This window comes from Python bivittatus, unplaced genomic scaffold (assembly GCF_059951505.1).
Source record: "Python bivittatus isolate LINGU-HERP-01145 unplaced genomic scaffold, Pbiv_v1 ctg000610_np1212, whole genome shotgun sequence".
In the NCBI taxonomy this organism is placed as follows: Eukaryota; Metazoa; Chordata; class Lepidosauria; order Squamata; family Pythonidae; genus Python; species Python bivittatus.
The window spans coordinates 50,163,630-50,186,630 of NW_028277088.1; the positions used below are offsets into that span (position 1 = coordinate 50,163,630).

At 39.9% G+C, this 23,001-nt stretch overlaps 1 pseudogene; it reads right to left on the bottom strand.

Moving 5' to 3' along the window:
- Positions 1-20,420, bottom strand: part of LOC103063995 (doublesex- and mab-3-related transcription factor 1-like) — a 32,459-nt pseudogene extending 12,039 nt beyond the window's left edge.
- Positions 20,421-23,001: the final 2,581 nt, after the last annotated feature.

The window sequence follows — 23,001 nt, forward strand, 5'->3', positions numbered from 1 at the left end:
CTTGTCCTGCTCTGTATCATTCCAGTTTTCAATAACTGGCAGTTGCTATAGAGAACTGTTTTTGTGATAATCTGGTTTCCTAGTACATAAGCATTCCCATATAATAGTGTCCTGCTGGACCCTAAGGCTTTATATTTGTTTGCTTTCCCCCCTTCTTTATAAACATTTTGGCCAGCACCTGAACATTAGCACTATCTAGTGAGTCTCTGTGCCCTCTGAGGGAAGGAAGCAAAGGCAAAAGCTAAGGGATCAGTCAAACTGGCACACACTCTTTGATCCAAATCACTTGGGCATCATTAAATAACAAAATTATATAGGAGGATACCCATTTACAGAACTCTGAATCCTGACCCTGGAAGTTATTTTTCGTCCATGAAGAAAATCCTATGTTAGAGTAACTGTTTTGTACAGGCTGGTTTTTCCACCTCGCTGCTCATGATCTCCTTTTGTTTTGCTGTGAAAAAAAAATGGCGTCTCGATTTGCTTCTGTTCTTCTCTGCCCCCTCTAAAAATAATCTCTGCAAAAGGATAAGCCCAAAGTTGCTCACTGAGATGGGCGGTGACTAAATTTGAAATATAAACAAACAAACAAATATAATTTTAGAAGCTATAAATGGCACACTACCCACTGGTGCTTAAAGGATCTCTACTTTTCTGAAGGATGTGGGAAATGACCTGTTTCCTTTCAAGCCTTCTTGTGTTTCTCCCATTCTCATTCTTTAAAAAAATCCACCTAAATTCCCAGGATCCAATGAATTATTACAACTATTATTAGTAGTACATGGTCCTTGCCTAGCAAGAGACATGGTTTATAATCTTATTATCTACACCAAGTCTGTGAACCACAGTATGACCAACAGGCTCGGCTCTGCAAACAATGTGTTAAATTAACCAGTAGAGAAACTAAAAAGCGTTAGTTTTTGCTTTATTAAACTATTTAGAATATATAACACAGTAAATTTGAACCACAAGATTTCCTTTATAAAAAGGAAGAGTTTTAAACTCTAAAATATAAACTCTAAAATAGAGTTTAGCTGCTCTATTTTAAGTAACAGTAAAGAACTAGCCAAACATTAAAATGCTTGACATGGTATTCATAAAACAGACCCAGATGATCACTTAATGTTAACAGTGAACTCTTTAGCTTGACAATGGACTTTCTTGCTTCAGTGTGCCACATACATTTCAAAGATATATCATTGACTCTGGGCATGAGGGAAGAAGGCAACAAGTTTAAGAGAGAGTTACCTTAATCTTTCCACTCTAGAAAACACATTTAAAGCACCTATACCAAATAAATGATGACTTTTGTAAACTTCATCCTATCTATTCTTGTTTCAGAGTCAGGACAGATATGAGATTAATAAAAGATGGCTTGTATATCCTAGGCATTACCAAATCCATGACTGGACATGTTACAACGGCATACTAGTTCCACCAACCTATTGTTTCAACAAAGTCTCTCAAAGGAAATCTATCCATGTACAGAACCATTTACTTTCCCATACAGGTAGTCCTTGACTTATGATGACAATTGGGACTGGAATCTCCATCACTAAGTGATGTGGTCGTAAAGTGCAACCACATTGCTTAGCGATGGCAAATCCTGCAGTCCTGGTTGCTGTTGTTAACTGAATCCCACGGTCATTAAGCAAGGCAACTTCCTGCCAGCTTCCCACAGGCAAAGTCAGTGGGGAAGCCAGCAGGAAGTTGCAAGTCCCAGGCCGGCAGGCAGGTAAGTGGCTGCTGCTGGGTCAGGAAAGGCGTGCAGGAGAAAGGCGCCATGTGGGTTGAGAAGGGTATGCAGAGGTGTGGCGCAGGTTGGGAAGGTGTGCGGGGGTGCAGGAGAGGTGCTGCACAGGTCGGGGAGGGTGTGCGGGGTGTGGCATGGGTCGGGAGTGGTGTGCAGGGGTGCCCTGCAGGTCGAGGGCACGTGAGGCATACTGCGTGGGTCAGGAAGGGTACGCAGGGGTGCTCAAGAGGTGCTGCACAGGTTGGGAAGGGTGCGTGAGGGTGCACAAATGGCTGGCACAGCGCAACCACAGAGGGACTAGGGAAGGTGCATGGGTGGGGGAGACTTACCCCAGTAACTTGTGACCTTCCCTGCCAAGCAGGGAAAGTTGCAAATGGCGATTGACCGCAGGGTGCTTGGCAACTGGTCATAAGTGGGAACAGGTTGCCAACCACCCAGATTGCGATCATGCAACCACAGGGGCACTGCAACGGCTGTAACTTCAAGGACTGGTTGTAAGTCCCTTCGTTCGGTACCATCGTAACTTCAAACGGTCACTGAACGAATGGTCCTAAATTGAGGACTACCTGTAGTATCCTGTCTTATGGATTTATTGTAGTGATCATCTACAGAAACACTCTCTAACATGACACCATCTAGACATGTTGGAACAGCAAATACTAGCAAACATATTTGCTGGAATTTAGGGAGTTGCAATTTCAATTCATCTAAAATGTGTGAAGTTAAGAAAGGTTGCTTTAAGGCAGCCTATTCCAAACAGATGCTCTTCAATTCTGCAGATTTCAGCTCCTAAAATCCCAGACAATATGGCTATTGGTGAGGATCTTGAAGGTGAACACACTGTATCTGGAGATTGCCCAAATTGGAGAAACTGCTTTGGAGTCCAGAATTATATGGAATTACCATAACAATAAGGATTACCATATGTACTGAGCATACCAGAATTACTTTTCAGTTTTAATTCTAAACCCCTGAATGACTTTTTTACCACTAAAAAATATACAATGATGCTGTGTTTGCCTCCCATGGATTCTAAGTTGAAAATTACAAGTGCCTTCTGTATCTGTCCCACCTTGACAGACAAACTTAATTAACCTTTGCTATTCTCTTCTAATCTACTGTTTTAGAAAAAAGCAGTGATTCATAAACAATATGTTACCATCAGAATCTCAATCATTGAGATACCATGAGATATAGCCCTATTAGCAGTATTGGAAAATAGATTAGCTTCTCCAAGAAATATGGATTATATTCATGTCACACTTGAGCTGTCAGAAATATTAGGTTACTTTTAGCATAAAACTGTATTGTATAATATACAATATGCTGTCTGAATGACAAACCAGAATGGATTCAGGTTGCTGAGATAATTCAACAACATGTTAATATTAAATCCAATATTTAAAATACAATTGGCTATTTTATAGATTACTCATGACTAATTTAAAAATAATGTTCACATTCAATCAGTAGAACATCTCTAACAACATTCTATTGCTCTATTTCATATGGGAATAAACAAACAATTTATACAGGGCTTTTCAAGGCAGTTTTGAACTAATTCAAACAACATTCAGCAGAAATGATCCAGCAGTCTAATATTCCCTGCTTGGATCATTCCTATGTGGCTTCTTCTCCCAGTTGGGAGAGCTAGACAAATCAAGAAACTTCCTTCTGTGGCTTTTTTACCATTATGCTAAACAAATCAATATGAATCCTGGCTTGTGTCTTTCTCAACAAGCCAGAGCCTGATTTTGTTCTTAGCTTATGACTACCACCTATAGGAGAAAACAGTCCTGGTCTGGGCATAATGCTAAAGCAAACCATAGATGGGACCATCTGGTCTTGATTAGCCATTTCAACTGACAAGAAGAACCAAGTAGGAGTGATAGACTAGGGTGTACCAGCATACTTGCTCACTGGACCACTGGCCCCGTCTATTTCTCTTTTTTCATTTGCATTACTGATTTGTTTTCACCCTCTCCTTGATCTTCATCTTGGACCTTAGACTAACACACTATTTTTATGAAATATCCTGTGTAAGTATTAGGTGAAATACAAAGCTAGTGGAATAATTTTAATTTGATTTGGGGGCTTCAATACAAATCGTTTAAGAATCTGAAGAACTGCTGTTTTTCAGGTTTAGACAGAGATGTGGGGGCAAACTGTGGCCTTTAAGTTCCTTTTCTGAAGCCCTGAGAACCCATCCCTCAAACCATGATTGCTGAAAATGCAGCTGTACCACTGGTGTTAGTGCTGCCTGCAAACAGCTCATGCCTTGCTTCAGTGACTACAGTATATGGTGCTCAAGTTTGGGGCAGTTCGCCTTCCTCTGAAGCTTCCAACCCCAGTACTGGTGATTGCAGCAGAGGATGACAATTGCCAGGGCTCTAACTGGAGGCTTCAGGATTAGGGTTTGGGAGTGAGCTGTAAACAGTCTGAGGTCAGCATCAGAATCCAACAGGCCCTCCACTGAGATTGTGAAACAGCCCTCTGAGCAGAGAAACCAGCATGAGCCATGTCCACCAGCAGAAGATGAACACCTGCTGCTGCAGCCTCACAACTAGGCTGATCCAACGTGACCCACCACAACTGAGCGAGAAGGAAGAATAAATATGTTGTGCAGACAACTGTTATGGAAAGAAGAGGGAAGACCTGCTTGTGAGAGAAAGTGGGCAATTATTCATGGGCGGCCTTCTCTACAGTGGCCCCTGCACTCCAGAATGCTTTTGAGACACTATTATAACATCTTTCAGGCACTGGTTAAAAACCTCTTTCCTTTGCCAGACTCTTCCCTATATAAATGTCAGATGGATTCTGATGTCTTTTTGCTTTCCTTTGTTCCCTTCTTTTTTATGAATATGTTTTATACTATTTAATTTGCTACAATTATTTTGTTTTAATTCTTCTACTGTAAACAAATTTGACACTGTCACAAGTGAGAAATGGGAAAGAAAAATAATACTAATAGTTAAGTGTTACTGGTATCCATCTTGGGGGAGAGTGGGTACATTACTATTGCTTTTTAAAATAACTTGTAATGTGTCATAACCCACTCAGCATTAGATTTGGGCATGCTATAAAATATAAAATAAATAGATAAATAAATACCACTACTAATAGCAGCTATGCCACTATGGTTTGTTCAACAAACCATGGTTTAAAATCTTGAGTTAGCATTTCTATAAATGCCTCTTAACCTAGCCTTTCCCTATGCTGGGACTGACATTTTCAGACTTCGCAAGATTATGGATACCCTGGTGGAAGAACAGGAACTTCTGATCACAGCCCATTGTAAGGATTCTGCAGTTTTTGTAAAAGTACTTTGGACAAGTATCGCCAGCCACTAGGGATGTGGGGCACTGAAATGGGGGCTCTCATGCAGCCAACTTCTTCCATGTGCTACTACCCTCATGTCTAGCACAGCCACCTAAATCGTTTCAGATGATTCCCCCCTGAGGTGAGTGTGGAAGGTAGAGGTGATGGGAGTAACACTTCCTTAGCTGAGATAGCAACTACATTCAGCAACCACATTCTAAAGTGCTTAAGTGATGCCTGAGTTTTCTTCAATCCTTCACACACAAATTGTTTAGGTCAACAAACTCAACACCTCTTGCAATTAATAATGTAATATATCTCTTGGTACACCCAATTAATTTTTCCTTTCAGCTTTCCATGGCAATTATTTCATATTTTCTTCCCAATCAATGCCACAGGAAGGAAATAAGAACAGAGGGCTTTGAAAAGGAAAGTGTTAATTTTGAGCATATCATTTTTTCAAATATAAAGCTTTAAAGACATGTGCAATTCATATACAGGCAGTATCATTGAAGCCTTTGAACAGCCTTTTCTTTCACCATTGTCCTTGTCAAGAAGGGAAAATTCTTACAATATCTCCAATCAAAAGGTTACCTGCCTGAGACTTGACTCCTGTTCCTGAGAATCACCTTCTTGTAAAAGGTGTTACAATTCCTCTTTGGGCTGTCTTTGAAAAACAGCTCTTCCTATTTGGATAGGTCTCTAAATGCATGAAGAGTAATCACTCCAAGGCTGCAGGCAAGTGGTAGAACAGATGCTTTGTAGACTGAAGCTCCAGGTTTTCTCTCCAGGGAGAAGGTGGAAAAATTCCAGCCTGAACCACCAAAGAGCCATTGCCAGTCATATTAGATAGAGACATGGTCTGCATCAGTATATCATACAATTTCTTATGCTTTCAAGGCAAGAATCTTTTATTCAGTGGGGCTTACATCCAATTAGAGTTCCCACCAATGCAAGCCCCAAGTCCCTGTTTTTATAATAAATGTAGGATAATGAGGGCAGATTAAACATGGCACGTCTTTATCCAGAGCTGTAGCGGCTCTGTTATTTGTTTATTCTGTACAGGTGTTCACTACATGATTTTTCTCCTCCCCAGTTTTTCTGCATACCAATCCTGTGAGGTCAAGTAAGCTGACCAAGCGTGTGTGAATGGTCCAAGCTCAACCAATGTGCTTCATGGCTAAGTGGGAATTTGAACCAATATCCTCAGTACTGGTCAAACACTCTACTACTAGTTACATTTATGTAAAATTACAAAACCAATAACAGCAAACAGCAAATGACTCTTGAGATGCTGAACTGATAAACTTATATTCCCAATAAATCTAAAGATAGAATCTCAATTAACATATACCTATTTTGAGGAGGAAAAAACAAAACAAAAGTGAGCATGACAATACTATGTTTGTTTTTTCTGATCTGCTCCTCTCTAGATGCATTGAAGTACAATGTCACTTCCTTGTGAGATGGGCTGTGTCCAAATTTGAAATATAAATAAATAAATAAATTTCCATCATCACTGACAATAAACAATAATAACTGGGAATAATGGCAGTTCTAGTCCAACACACTTAGGGAGTATGAGGTTAGGGAAGATGTCACATACTTTGAATCTGTAGAACTGCAGCAATTCCAATGATACTCAAAGAACTTAGAACAATCTTAAGGTTTACCAAACAAGGCCATGCCCTTATTCATTTACACAGTACCTGCCATTGGTTTCCCAACATATAAGTTGCTGGGAAGCTCCGGAGGCTGCTCTTAATAGGTGAGGTGGTCACAGCCATTTGATACTGAGAATAGCTGTACAGGTTGCTGTAATAAGGATACAGGGATGGCTGGTATGAACTGCTGCAGCAGGTGGAGTCCACAACTAAGTCAGATGTGCTCTTTCGATGCCCTCTGCTGGCCAGGGAAGGAATGTCTTGAATTAGCATCCGTCCTGGAAGGAGAAAAAGAAAAAGAAAAGAGAAAGAACAGAACAGATAACCAAATATTAAATAACAGATGCAACCTGCAAAATCTGCTTTTTATCCCTCGGTACATTTCAGGATATTAACAGTTGTTAGTAATCATTCATTTTTGTAGAAGGTGCTATGCACAGAGACAACACAGCTATGAAGTCAGCTATATTGCAAAACAAATGGCTCTTCCAAAGGTACAGGATGTGCCCCGATGGCAGCTACTTGGCCAGCAAAGTTTTCTGCAACAATCTCTGGAACATTTAAGAACTGGGGGTCGCAAGTCAGTCCAAGCCAGGCTTCCTCAATTTAGTACCCTCCAGATGTGCTGTATCACAACTCCCAGAATTTCCTATCAGCACCTCCACAGCTGGAGGGCACCAATACAGCCAAAGTGTCTCTGAACACATACAGTGTCTTTTCCTTTCCATACAGCAAATGGGTTAAATTTTTTTTAAGTGTACACTTTAAAAAAAGACATATTTGCAAATGCAATAATCTTGATAGGACTATTGGTTTTGCTTTTATTTAATGTGCAACCTGAGCCCATACGCTATACCTCATGCTAATGATGTGATCAGCTATAAGCTTTTGGGCTTTAGAAAATTAAATAACAGATGCCAATGAATGTCTGTATGTGTGAGGCACTGTCCTTGGGAATGTGCTGTCGATAAATCCTTCTCCTGTCACAGGAATAAATACTAAGAGTAAACTACATCATTAATGGCTGCATGCAGGTAGGGGAGGGGGGAGAGGAAATTTCAACAGTACAGTATTGTGATTAGGGAGGGAAATTTAAATCTAGTTTCCCTTCCACACTGGTGTTTTGAAAATAACTACACTGTATACTAAATATTTAATATTTTTTAAATTGCATACACAATATTATTGCTAGCCATGTCACAAATGCAACATGCTGCTAGGCTCTTAGCTGCCTAATATAAATAATCTACCTCTGCAGAGGTTAAGAACTGTCTCGAGAATAGTCCCAAGCAATTCTCTTAAACCCCTCTGTCAATGATGCTTGAAGCATTGCCTTGTATTCCAAGGACCTAACTGAACTTCTAGTTCAGAAAAGAAGTGTCTCCTAATTTAATTATTTCCTTTGTATTTTTTAGTTTCAAGCCATCACTCTTTCTTATGCTGCTGCAAGCACTGCAAATAATACCTCCCCCTCCTTCATATTATTACCTCTCAAATATTTATAGACTGTTATATTCATCCTTAGTCTCTCTTTCAACAAGCTATGCATCATTTTTGTCATCCAAGTCTTGATCTGATCAGATTTATCCATGCCCCTGTTCATAATGTAATGCCACAATCTAAAGCAGGGTTCCAACAAAGGAGGAGAGAGGCTAAGTAAGGCCAAAGTAAGGCCAACTTTCTGATTTCAGCACTTCCACATCATCCCCATTCTCACCCCTCCCAATCTCACAAGAGTAATTCAAAGCTCACCTACATCCAGCTTCACTGCCACCAACCTGAAAACAACCAGTTACCCTCAGATGACTAAGAGCAGAATATAAAGAATGTCATTGCATCAAAGCTCCACCTACTCCATATTTTTAGTTCATGCTGTATGCCTTTGTACCCAACTTCTGCTAAGAGAGAAGCTGCCAAGCTGCCAAAACACAGTCCCTCTCTGGCATTTAAAGTCCTAGAGACAGCAGTGTTTTGATATCATTATGGCAGCAATTGAACCTCCACAGGAAGACAGAAGAGACTGAAGAGCACCCAGGAGCTGGGAGGCTAGATAAAGCAACCGTTATCGCCAAAGGGAAATTGGTTCACCCCTTCTCCAAAAACTTCAACAAAGCAATTGCCTTCATAACAACTTCAGATGCAGTGCAGCAGTACTGGAAAAAAAAATGGGTTCAACTGCCGAACAGAGATGAGAGCATGAGATCACACATTCCTAGTTCTATCCTGGAGAAGGGCAAAGACCCCACGTGGTACTGGCATTCATAGCTCATTTCCTTATTACAAACTGTATCCTGGGGAAACTTCCCAATGGCCTCAAAACTTAGGCCACCCCTCTTCATCCCCACCAGATGTGTTGTTGACTACATTTCTTACACCTCCAGTTCCCAATGCATAGGGAGAATGTTAGGATAGAGAAGCCTGACAGTTGCCTAGCATTCACATGGGCCATCACTTGGGAATGAGTGTTTCAGTGCACTGACTGTTAACTGAAAATGGAATGGCATGGCTACATTCGGCACACATGCTGCATTTCTAGTAACCAATATGGCCAAGACAAATAAATATGCTAGATTTTTATTTGCTAGAGAACTGTCAGTGTTGGAAATAATTAAGAGTTATTAACCTTAGCCTCTCTCAAAGCTATTTAAAGCTTTAACAAAATGAAAACCATCTACTATTTCAGATTCTGAATTCAGATACCTATTGGTAATCAACTAGCAATGATGAAATACCTTAATACCTTACTCTCCTTGCAAAACTGGTAGCTGCACAGCATCCCAGCTGAATCTTCCAAATCATGCAGCCCCCCATATAATGGATTACAAAACACTGGTCTGAATATTTAAGTAAGGTATTTATAAATTCAGCACAGGTCTGCTCTCTCTCCTCTCTATTCTAAACAGCCCTTCCCGAGGTACTTCTCTGAAGAAGCACCATGAAGACTACAATATGTCCTTTCAATACCCAATCCTGTTAGTGTGAAGATCTAGCAATTCCAGCAATCCTTAAATCTGAATCAGTGTCAGCCTTCCCAGGTAGACCAGACAGGAAACACAACCAGATGAGCTAATTCTACTTTATTATAAGGGCTACATTAACAGAATCTTGCAAGTCTGAAAGTACAGTTCTCCTGCCGACATTTTTACAAACCGATAACTTAGGGAGAGTCCCTCCTGAACCTCTTGCTCTGCCCTCTATGCAGCTGTGGGCTATGTTCCCACTTATCTGACTGTTCCCTAGGCAGCATCTCTTCACCCAGCCTCCCAAGGTTATTCCCACATAGCATTACAATCAGTGAGGCAAGACAACATGGAAAATGTTCCATTCCTAATTTTTTCCATGTCAACTTTTCCACATGTGGAACTATATGGTTTCAAATAATCCTTGTAATTTACTTAAGTATAAACTATAGATTTCAATCATTTAAATAAATAATCATGGATGATATTTCCAGTATCACTGATTTTGGAAATAAATATCAATCTTCCTCTTTTATACACAAGTTGTGCATATATATGCTAATTTCCACTGCCCACTTACCTACTGACCATTTTCACTCCAACAGCTTTTATCTCATATGACTCTCTATGACTGAAACCATAAGCTACAGATAGCAAATGAACAAGGAAGAAATGTGGCATTTTGTGTTTTAACATTAGCACCTTTCAGATACATCAAAATAAAACTCCCAGAATTCTTAGTCAAACCATCAAAGCCTTTGGAAGGTACCAAGTCTAAAAAGGTGGCTTTCCATGTAAATGATTCACATTTCAGATGGTATCTACAGAACTGATCATGTAGAACTGTATACAGCATATAATAGTCTAATAATTAAAGCAGTCATATCTGTATGCCACTGCCTTCCTATAGGACTACAGGAAGTCCTCGACTTACGACCACAAGAGAGACGGGAAAATTCATTGTTAAGCTGTGCGGTTGTTACGCAAGGCATCACGTGACGGCACCCGATTTTACAACATGTTTTACAACAGTCACTAAGTGAATCACATGGTCGTTAAGCAAATCACACAGTTCCCCATTGATTTTGCTTGTCAGAAGCTGGCTGGGAAGGTCACAAATGGTGATCACATGATCCTGACATGCTGCAACTGTCGTAAGTACATGGTGGTTGCCAAGTGCCTGAATTTTGATCACATGACCATGGGGATGCTGCGACAGTTATAAGTGCGAGGACTGGTTGTAAGTCACCTTTCAGCACTATCGTAACTTCGAATGATCCCTAAACAAATAGTCATAAGTCAAGAACTAGTTGTATGCAGGAATTTTCCTTATCTAATTCATCTTTGCAAGAACCTGATGGGAAATGTTATTCTTTTCATTTTTTTTTTTAAAAAACGTGCCTTGGTTTGGTGCATGGTTAAGCAGATATGACTGAAAACAGATAGTAAACACAGCTATGTCCCAATTTTGTAGAACAGAACAAAGGAGCAGACAACCTTTTGCTGGCCAGATTCTACCAATATATGGAGGAGAAGGCAAAGGCCAGAGAGGGCCATACATCATACATATGAGGAAGGTCTGGATTTTCTTATTTACTTCCTGGAATTTTGGAGACTTTTTAAAAACTATCTTAAGTCTTTTTTAAGGAAGGCTTTTTGACTCTAGCTGAAACTGTATGCCAATTTTTAACAATGATGGTGGAGGGATTCCAAAAGAAGTGGATTGGGTGGCACAGATATTCCATTTTTGAGCTAAAACCAGGAATAAGTGCCACTGTATCTAAGAGCAAAACAATCATATAGATGAACCCTGCAGATGCCTCTTAGCAGATTCTGATGTCATAACCTGGTCACTCAAGGTACAAGTACTAGAAGTGAAGGCAGCAAGGGGAAGGACAGTTCAATGGTCCTTACTCATATTCTTCTTGCTCTTAAGAAGACAGAGAATTTAATCCTTCCCATTCCCCCTTTTAAACGAGGGGTGGAAATTTGCTTTATTTTCCCCCAAGAGTAGTCTGCCATTTTTCCTTCTTTTTGGCAACCAGGAGACGAACTGAGTTCTTCAAGAGGTAAGAACTGATCCCTTGCAGAAGGATCATACTGTATATGCTTTATGACTCCACATGCCATGTGACCAAGTCATATTTCAAGCACACACACAAACCCAGCAGTCACTGTCACACTTAAATTAACTTTAAGATATGATTCTGAATGGCCCAAGCCCAAGAGAACAAGAAGGATTATTTTCTCTGTCAGAATGAGGAAGATCAGTAAGAAACATAGGCACAATGAAAATACAAATCCCGTTTTCTCTTCCCACACAAACACCTTGCTTCTAAAGATTTAGCTATCAAAACACTTCATTATTTGCTTTTCTCATCTCACTCATCCAGTTTCCCCTACTTTATCATGACCCATGGTGATGTCTTTAGGCTGCAATCTTAAGACTGCATTCTTTTCAGCAGGAAGTATGGAATTTTCAGGCCCAGAACTTCCATTTTCATGCTTCCTTTCCATTCTTGTGTTTCCATTTGCATAAGCAGCTTTAAAAATAAACGTATTGAATCTCAATGACAAGACTGAGGATGCCAGAACCTGCATCACCCAACTGTTGTTGTTTTCCACTGTATTGCATTCGTTGGGAGTTGGATTGATTTGTTTCTGCCACTTGTAACTAAGGAGGGGGGGGTGGCTGTTAATGGTTGTAAGGGGAGTTGGGAAGCAGCTTAACCATATATGGGCAATTTAGACTGGCTTGATTGCCAGCCAGGCAGCTGGGGCCCAAAGAACCAGGAAGAAGCTCCGGGAGGAAGGAGAGAGGTCAACAACAGGTGAAGAGGAGTCACGACGCCAGGCAATAAGGGGAGGGGGGATAAATAGAGGGAGGTTTACCCAAGGCGTTAGTTTTAGCAATGTTCTGTTTACAAGCTACATGTACCTCTTAATAAAGAAGTATTTATCTGACCCAAGCCTGGTTGTGTGAGAATGCTTCAGAGCTGAGAGTTGGACATCGTGGACTTGACAGAGGAATGAAAATAATGGTAAGCTCCCCCCCCTTTTTTTCCTCCTCTTCTTCTTTCCCTGCTTTTTCCCTGTTTGGAAGCATAGCGTGTCACCAGAGGCTTGAAAAATTGACTCTGGCCTCTCAATGTGCCACAATATGTCTGACCTGCCAATAAAATGGATACAGCAAAAAACAAAAAAACAAAAAAAACCCTTTTCTGGTACCTTGCATGATTTGTGTGGCTCCTTCATGTCCTGCTCCTCTCTTTGTGTAGTGGCAATGCGGAAGACCATTGTTATTTCAAGGAGTTTAGGTGACATAGTTTGATTTCTCCTGCACATGTTAAGAAAGCTTATTTTGAATCATAATAATGTTTAGCTGGCTTGTTTTTCACTTTTACTTAGAAGTGGGGTGGAGGTGAAGGAAAACCCTCAGGATTGTTTAGGTTAAGCACTAGCTTATCCATACAGTTCTCAGGCTCTGGAATTTTTTGATGAGCAGGTATCACATCTGATCAACGTCACTTTTAGAGCCCCTGACTCCAAAACAGAGTCATGGGATTGCAGTGCCAGACTTTAATAAAAGCCCTGGCATTGCCCCTGGAATTTGGAGTATGGACACAGGCCTTGGGACTAGGTGCTGTGTTATCTAAACCATCTTGGGGTCTCTCTGCTGCCACCACATGGTGACTCCAGACAGTAGGGGAAGAGTTTTATCATCTTGCTTGGTATGTTTTTATACTATGCTTACTTGTTTCATTCTATCTTATGCTCTTGTATTCCTGTTTAAATCTGTTTGCTAGAGTTAACACTAAAGCTTAACATCTCCTTACCTAGGGTGTGTTCATTGTCTCTGGATCTAAAGGAACTAAAGGAACCACTTGTCTTGCACCTGGCCAGTGCTTTGACAATTGGCAAAACACTCGGTAAACCATGTACAGTGTGGTGAAGTCTGAAAGAAAAACTGCTTCACAAGACAGAAATGAACTCGCTGCTTTCTGGACTTGTCAGATGAAAAATCTGGTGTCATGGACCTGTGGACAATAATGGTGGCTGCTCAAACTATCTTGACTAGGGAAAAGAGTGAAACACAAATTTTGAAACTGCTTTCAACTTCTGTGACATATCTGAGCCATTCCTGGACATTTTTTGCTGGTATCCAATTCGGCTCAAACTCAGAGGAACCGATCACTAAGAAATCATATACAGCACTCTGCTGACTGTTGTTAACAGGCCCTTACTGGCAATATAACTTAGAAAGCAGAAATTGAAATTCTGCATAATCCATAGACTCACAGGGAGTGTAATCTTTCAAGGTAACTAAACACACACTGCAGTTAAAATTGCCTGGAGTTTTATGCTAAAGACAGCTGAGATCTGAAGCTTACCAGCAGTCACTGAACTACAATTTGCAGCATCCCTCACCATGGTTCACATTGGTTGAGGCTCTGGGTTTCAGCCAAAATGGGAAGCTTAAGGAGTCAATCCACTCCTTAAGAGACATTAAGTGTCTCTTAATGTAGCCACAACTTTCTTCAGGCTCATGCAGAAACCAGAAAAAAGACAGCTGCTGTAATGAATACCCGAGATGTGCCATACTTGCATAAAGTCTAAAGCAAGGTTTTTCAAACAGTGAGAACTTGATGGGGTTCTGTGAGAGACTAAGGGTCCAAAAAAAAAAAAAAAAAAAAGCTCATGCAAATACAGCTAATTTTAATCACTAGTGCTTTGCCTCTTGATCAGGGGTCCCAGGAACTTTTTTTTTTTTTTTAACTAACAGGTTTTCTGGCTGAAAAGTTTGAAACCCCTAGTCTAAAGGACTTCTTCTGAATCATTGTCAGAGCCTGAAGAAATAATACTGAGCTATATGGACAAATAATCCAATCTGATTAAGCAAGGCTCTCCAGCCTTAACTAAAATGATACCTTAAAAAGAATGTACACCGTGAAGATGTAACATAAAACAAGATTATTGAACACCCTTTTATATACATAGCCCATGTTTACTGTAATCAGATTACATCTGCCTGAGTCCAAGAAGCCCACGACAATCCAATTCTTTCCAGATGCAAAGACTATGAAGGCAGGTCCCTTTGCAGGGCATTACCTGTAGATAAGGTAGACACTACAGTCGCTGTGGTTGTGGACTGTGGTGGGCCAGTGCTTTCCAACAACAGGCAGGAACTGTTGGCATTGTTCTCTTTCTTAACGTAAATTTCTGGGGCCCTGGGCAAAGGGATTGGGTGGCTGATCCCCAGCTCTTCTTCTTGGGCTTGCTGCCTTCTCAATGCAATCTGGAAAAGGGAAAGTTGCACTGTTATCTGAAAAACAGCAAGAGCAAAATTGGGTGGAAAACTCCAGTTTTATCTTAACATGCATGAAGGTTTATCAACACAGAATTAAGATGTAATTTTAAAGCTATGTCATAAGATAAAGAAATTAAACAGAAATAAAAGGTAAGCATCTACCAACAAGTTTTCTAATTTGGCAACTATCTAAACTTAGTTAAGTCTTGGACACTGCTTTTTTTCAAACTCTTTGCCTTAGTGAATTTGGAAACACCCTGAAATACAGACAAACTGAGATCCTTGGAATTTCAAGGAACAGTTTCAACTGTAATTAAATGAATGGTTACTACTGAAAACCAGAGATGGGGATCCTTTGGAGAGTCTTTTGGTTCATTTTTTTACAACAAAGGATTTCATCTAGTGGAGTGAGTAGGATTAACAGCACCTACCCTTCATAACAACATAATTTTTCACCTTTATCTCATATTCATACCATATGAGTCCTTTGGGCATCCCAGGATGTGAGCCTTATTAAGGCAAAAGAACACATGGTACTTGATACAGTATTTCTGTGATAAATGTGAGGTTTTCAAAGCCCTATTCTGCTATGGAAGAGAATTAAAATTGCATTTCAGGTTCAGAGCACTCATTTTACAGAAATCTTACTGAAGCCAATCCAGGCACATCTTTCCTGAACATTATTTTATAGATTATCTGATGCTGCTGCAATGCAAGCAAAGGGAAGTAAGGCTAGAGTAGACTATACACGCAAGTCATACTTCTCCATTTCAGTCAAGACATATAAAATACATCTGCATACAGTTCAAAAGAAGTGCTCCGGACCTGACACAAACACAAGCACAGCACCCCCTGTTATTTATTAAGGCAGCCACACTGTTTCTTACCTTTTCATGAGAAAAAAGTGCAGCTGCTTTAACACTTGCATTAACTTTAATGAACAGAGTCCTTAAAGCAGTTGCACCTTTTTTTCAGATTCACACAGAAGCCTGAAAAAGGCTGCTTTAATGAACAGCAGATATGCTGTGATTGCATGAAGTCTGTTTCTGTTAATCTGCGTGTCAACACTTAATTAAGAACTTGCAGGACTGATACTAAAGAACATGATACCAAAGAACATTTTTTTTGTAGAGAGGAAGTTTGGTGTGGTGGTTAAGGTATCAAGCTAGAAACCAAGCACACTGTGAGTTCTAGTCCTGCCTTAGGCCTGAAGCCAGCTGGGCAACCTTGGGCCAGTCACTTTGCCTCAGCCCTTGGAAGGAGGCAATGGCAAGCTACTGCTGAAAAATGTTGCCAAAAAGACTGCAGGGACTCATCCAGGCAGTTGCTAGGAGTCAGATAAATTTTTAAACAGTTGAATTTAACAAAGACTAAGATAGAAACATTAGTTAATCTTCCCTTCCTTCCATGTTTTCAGAACAGCGATTGCTGAAGATTATTTTCTTATAATTTTTTCTTATAATTAACTTCAGGTGAGTACAGTGCCTAAAAGGCCTTCAGGTGTATGTAGATAATTGAAGTACGCACAGTAGATAGTCAGAATACCTTACAAAAATAAGTAAAGATTACAAGTATAAAAATGTAAATCACACCATGTTTTATTACTGCCTAAATTTATAAGTTTCCTTTATTTCTGAAAGACAATCGCTTTCTGATAAAGAAAGATAAGTCCATAGATTACAATCCACTATAGAGATTGTTTTGTCGCAGATCTTTATATTTGTGGGCTACTAACAAAGAAATATCTTTCACTTCTCTTAATTTTCTTCCATTACAGTAGTTGCAGAATAACACTTTTTAATGTCATAGTCAGTGGTTTAATTTTTGAAATATTATGTCTCATTTGATAAGCTTCTGACAATTTGTGAAGAGATTTGACAATGTTATAAAAAAGTCCTTGTGGCTGAATTTATGTTTCAAGAATCTCAGAAATAATTCCCTGATTCTTGATGTTGAATTAAAAAAAAAAATCATACTGCTCACAGGTATCTATATAGATAGCTGTCACCACATCAGCTCAAATACTACTGTAATGGCAAACATTTTTGCAACACACTTGAGTATTTTTGTAGTTTATACATGCTATTACAAAATAACTCCAGCTCCATGGCATATGTTTTATTTGAGAAACATCGGGGGACAAACACCAGCCTAATGTTTTTCAAAGAAAATGTTATGAAGTTTCCTATCCTTCTTATGGTTTTGGAGCATTAGTTCCCTGAAAACAAAAGCCCTGAAGCATTTTTTTCTTTCCAGACTATCAGACTTGAAACAGTGGATTTTTATATATATATAAATGTATATAAATGTATATATATAATGTATTTTATAAAATATATAAAATACATTATATATATACATTATATTATTATATAATACACATTATATATATACATATATATATATAATATATATATACACATTAGAAAAATCTAATGTAAAAAAGATGATTGCAGTAAATGGGCTGGACGTTAAGTGTTTCTTTTTTAGAATAAAGATCTGCTTTTCAAATGTTTTCTTTTGTAAAGTTCTTTTCCTGCAGCTGCTACTGTTAGGAAAAAGTGGTAACTCCTCTCAAGAAGACCTAGGCAATCTCAGAGAAGCAATAGCTCAGAGAAGGGGGGAGGGAAGTACATTTTTTGCCCTATTGCTTAATTGCTGTGCTGCCCCCAAGAGTGCTTTCCATTTCAGCTTTTATCAGCAATCTCATCCTCTGCCTTGCAACAAGAATCCAGGATTGGCCCTAAAGGGGGTCTTCTCGTATTTTACCTTTAAAACTAAATAGGTTATGAGGAGAAGTTTACTAGGTTTCATTTTTGTCCCTCAATATAGATATCATGAATAAGAGGGAAACAGTGTTTAGGACAGTATTTGATAGAGCCTCCATGGATTGGTATGGTCTATCTGAAAACAAAAGAAAAATATTTTTAACAACTTTTGGCTCTGGAAGCAATTCAGACACTCTATAAATTCTTATGTCAATGTAGATTTCTTCCTCCCATCTTTGCAAATTCTCATTCTAGGAAATTATTAGGAATGAGAAGGTATTAAAGTCCTTAGCAGTTGAAGTATATAATAATGTCTTCATCTAAGTAGGAATGTGATGAACCGTCCAAGTTTTGTCTCAGGGCCGCTTGCATTCACCCATACTCTGTCATAGTATGAGGGCCTGCTATCTGGGTATGCATTACTACAATTATGCTAACCTTTCATAATTTGTCTTCCCTATGGTAGTAAGAATCAGCCTAGCGGCTTCATCTTACGCTGCATGATCAGGTAATTAATCCTAACAAGGCTCAAGGATCCCTATGCAGACGTGAGAGTGCCCAGCGACATCAGTATCAATAACAGACTTGGCACTACTGGGCACAGATGTACAGGGAGGATGTAACAGACCCTGGCTACCAAGGAATGCTTCTCCACCTAGACCCAGAGAGACCTGAAATGAGCCTCACAGCAGAAGAGAGAGAGGTGCAACTGATCGCCTTCCCTCAGATGGTAAGAGGTAGCTTGTAGGGGTGGATTGCCTTGTATTCAACTGCCTAACCCATTTTCCTTCTCCCTTCTGAAGGCGTGCGCTGTTTCAATTTATCTGATAATTCCAGGTTAATAAAAGGAAATATACAGGATTTAAACACTTTGATTCACAACGTTGGCTACAGTCATGGCTTCTTTGATTTCCCATGGCTTACCTCCTGGTTACCAAAGTTTGCTTGGCTGAAGACAATATTTCTGGGAATTATGGGCTTGGTGGTAATGGGAATATTTGCTTGCTGTTTTGCTCAATGTTTGATACTCTTTGATACCTTTTTGATACTCAGTGTTTGATACTCTTTGATACCAAGATCAGTCTCCCCTTCCCCGAAGGAGATACCTTTCATGATTTATAACTATAAAAATTCCGTATCTGGTTGTGCATAAAATATTCTATTTTGGCACAAAATAAAAAAAGGAGGGATTGCGTGAAGGAAATCATACTCTTCCTCCATGAAAGCAGGAAGCCAAACCTTCCCGCTTGTCCTACCCTGCCATTCAATCTTTTCACAGCAATCAAGGTAAAATTTACAATTAGAAGGGGCTCACCCAAAAGATTAAAATGTGGCAGGAAGAGTCAAGGTTCCTTTACTCCAGCCAAAAGATCAAATAATAATAATAATATAATCAAATAACAAAAGATCTCTTTGGGGAAGAATTAGATAGTGCTAGACAAGGAAAACACAGGATGCCTGATTAAAAGGAAGGCACAGCTTAGACCCAGAGTGCTCCCTTTTGGAGATCCGGCTAACTACGCTTTCACCTAAGAGCGCCCTCTCTTGGAACTCCGGCTAACTACACTTTCTAAGAATTCTTAAGAGGGCGGGCATTGTTTCGCGCCTTGTAAATAGCACAATCTTTAGGACTTTTTCGGAATTCTTGCTTGTGGCCACCTCCGAGACCCGATTCGGTGTGCTGTGCTCTTCGAAATAAACTTTTACCTCTGTTTCAAGCAACTGCCTGTGCATTTTATTCCCGGCTCGGAAATGAACTTGGTAAGATTTCTTTCCAACGGTGGTTACTAGAATTTCACATGATTACGTTTTTATTGACAAAAACTGAACTAACGGTAGGAGTCTTTCATAGACCTAGTTATGAATTCAAAGTTTTCATCTTGAAAGAAGCCATTCCCTGCCCCCCAACTAACTTATGAAGCATTATTTTCACTATAAAAATCAGTCTTACACTTCCCAATGCTTTTAAATGCAACTATGCAATTGGATTATCCATTTCAGGATTTCTTTCATTAGCATCTAATTTTTGTTTTTCCTTTTAGATACCGAACTCTACTTAACGAGCATTATTATTTCCAAGTAAATCATAGAAAATTAGGAAGCCCTCTGGGACCAATGCTCCGTGTAAGAAAGGAAAAGTGTGGTAACAAACAATAATGACAAATTACATGGTGGGTATTATTTTAGCAATAAAAATGTTAAGCATACTTTGGTTGAAAGTCAGAACAGTATCTTTCCCCCCAATTTATACTCAACTCCAGCAACGAAGTTAAGTGTTCTTGCAGAAAAAAGTCCCCACCATTTCTTCCTGAACGCTGACTATATAAATGTGACAGATAAATAAATAAATAAATAAGCAAGCAAGCTCCCATCGCTTACCTGGGCTGCCATCACCTGTTGCAGCTCCCCAGGCAGGCTGCATTTTTTACACTGACAATCTCTCCACACGCAGAACCTCTTGTGGCCTTTCAGGGGCGAGGAATATCCGTGGTTCCTGCATCGCGCGCACGTACGGAGACGCGGAAACTTTTTGACCGCAGCGCTGGCGGAACCAACAGATCCCTGGTTTAACACCCCCACGTCGCTGCCAAATCCGGTGGCCATTAGGTCAGCAGATTTCCCAGGAGGGCCCATTTTAGCCCCCTGGGCATGATGCTCCAACGAAGTCGACGGCTTGCTGAAGGAGGACTCGTTGGGCAGAGCGTCTTTGGGAGCAAGGCGTGGGTGAAATGGGGAATGTGTTGGACTTTTTGCTATTTTTATAAGGTACATATTCCAGAACACAGACCCGCCCCCCGGGCGCTCTAGGCTCCACCCCCAAGCCTACCCGCCTAAGCCTCTGCAGAGAGGTGTCTGAGGCAGCAGTTTTAACCTATTTACGGTATTTGCAGTCTGCTGAAACTTTGTGGCACAGTTCTTAAAATTACCAGGTTAGTCTTGAAGGTGCCACAAAACTCTTCGTTGATTTTGCTGGTGGGCACGTTTCAGTAGGAAACGTTTCAATAGCCTTGCCGAGTCTAACCCGGGTGACTCCTCCGGATGGATGTAAGCAAGGGCAAGCCCGCTCCACCGCAGGGTGTATTCCTGCAACAAACCTCTCACAGCAAAAAGGGATCCAGAAGTTGTTTTGTGGAATGGAAGGCAAATTGAACGGATGGCATTGTTATTTGTAATTGGGTGGGGGCGGAGACGTAAACATAAAATATTACTCGTTTTTCTCCTCTTAGGACAGAGTTTGTCCCCGATTTCTCTGCACGCCTTTTTCTGCATTCGTTCCCGGAGAACTTTCAGGCTGAGATTGTAAGGATCATTTGGGAATAAGTCTTAACGGGGTCTTAATTTTGACCTTGGGAAGCATGGGATGGGGGGGCGGGGCAGGGGAGCAGCAGAAATATGCCTCGGGCCAGACGATTTATGGAGAACAGCTGCATAACTCCCTGAACTTCCTCCCACTACATGGGATGGGAGTGGAGCTTTCCTTTCAATTAGTCTGTGATTAGTTGCTAAAACCACCACCTCCACCTGGAAAATTCAAGGTTTCTTCCTCGTTGGGATTCAGAAATAGACCAAAACCAAACCATTTCGCTTAGGCAGCCTTTGAACCCAGGCGGTCTTGGTTTTATTAAATAGATGATGGTAAAGTCAACAAGATAATCTAAAGTAGATTTCACTACTTTCATTTTGAAACTTCAATGGAAAGTAGAAAGGTTCTCTGCAGGGAACCTGGATATTTCTTTGGGTCTGATGCCACCTTTAATACAAAAGGTTTCTTTAAAATATATCAGAAGCTTTTTACCAGTGATGAGTGAGCAGCACTTGCTTTTAATAACTATTAAGAAAAGAACAAAAATGTATTTCAGTGTCTGAATCAGTGTTCATTCTCTGCACTGAAAGGAAGGAAAATGTCTTTTAGCTTCTAACTTTTTAAAGACATGTGAATACAATTAATGTAGCATGGAACACAAGATACAACTATGTTTAACTTGAATAATTTGGCTTCTGTGAGTAGGACCTGGGGAAGGCTTTCTTCCAAGCCTTGGAGTTCCCTGAAAAGAAAAAGAAAGGAGGAGGAGGAGGAGGAGGAGGAAGAAGTGGTAAGGATCAGAGCACAAAGTCACAGAACCATTTAGCATATTGAATTAATACTGTATGCTGGAACAGTGCAGCTCTGCTAACTTAGTATATGCTTGAAGCAAAAAGAGTTATACAGGGCATGGTTTCAAAAAAATGTGGCTGTAGGAAACATAACAATAGAAAGGGACAAGAATGGATTTCTGCTCCTTTTTGCTGGAGCTGTAGTCTGGATTGGAGAGCGCATGACCTCCACCCTGGAGATAAGACTGCAGTCTTAACTCATCACTGCTTCTCTTTGTTTCCTACAATCAATTGTAGCTCTCTGATTTGTTCCAACTAATAGATACATTTCAAAGAGCTCACAGGACCTCTCAGCACTCAGCCATAGGTATCTTGTGGTTGCACAAACCTTAGAACAATAAGTGGAATACAAATTATGTCACTCACTGGGGAGTGAGTTTTTGAAAAGTTTATGTGAGGGTAGAGGAGAACAGCAATCAAAGTACTGTGCTGTCATCCTTCAGAAAAAGAATAAATAAAACATGTCTGTATTTTAAATCATTGCTTTCCCAACCTGGCACTAGAACTACAACTCTCAGAATTCCTTGTTGTGATTAAAGGAGTTACAGGAGTTACAGTGCCAGCATATTTGGAAGAAAATTGGTATATTCTTTTCAAAACATCCACAAGAACCTTCATATCCTAAAAGCTGCTGTGGTTAAGTTCCAGTTATATAAGCCAGCCAAAATAATAAACTCCTTAAAAAAAAAACTACTTAATTTTAATTAAGGGATAAACTCTGTGATTCTGTTTTATGAAGCAATCCAGCAGTCACCATGGGTTTCAAATTTCTCCCAACCAAGGTGCTGAATTATTACCATAAGAACCCTGGTTTAATTTCCAGTGCTTCCAAAGAGCTGTTTTTTATTTACATGTATGAATATCATATTTGTTATTTGCTGAAAAAAGCCATGGTACATTGGAGTTGAACATAATTAAAGCCTCCACTGGAGGACTTTGTTTTAATAGAGCATTTACCTTTATTTCAGCTACAATCTCTCTCTGTTTCATCTACCTATTTACCAACCGTGACCTAAAACGTGATCTGAGCTTCATCTAAATGTAATAGAATATCTATTAATAGAGAGAGATACTG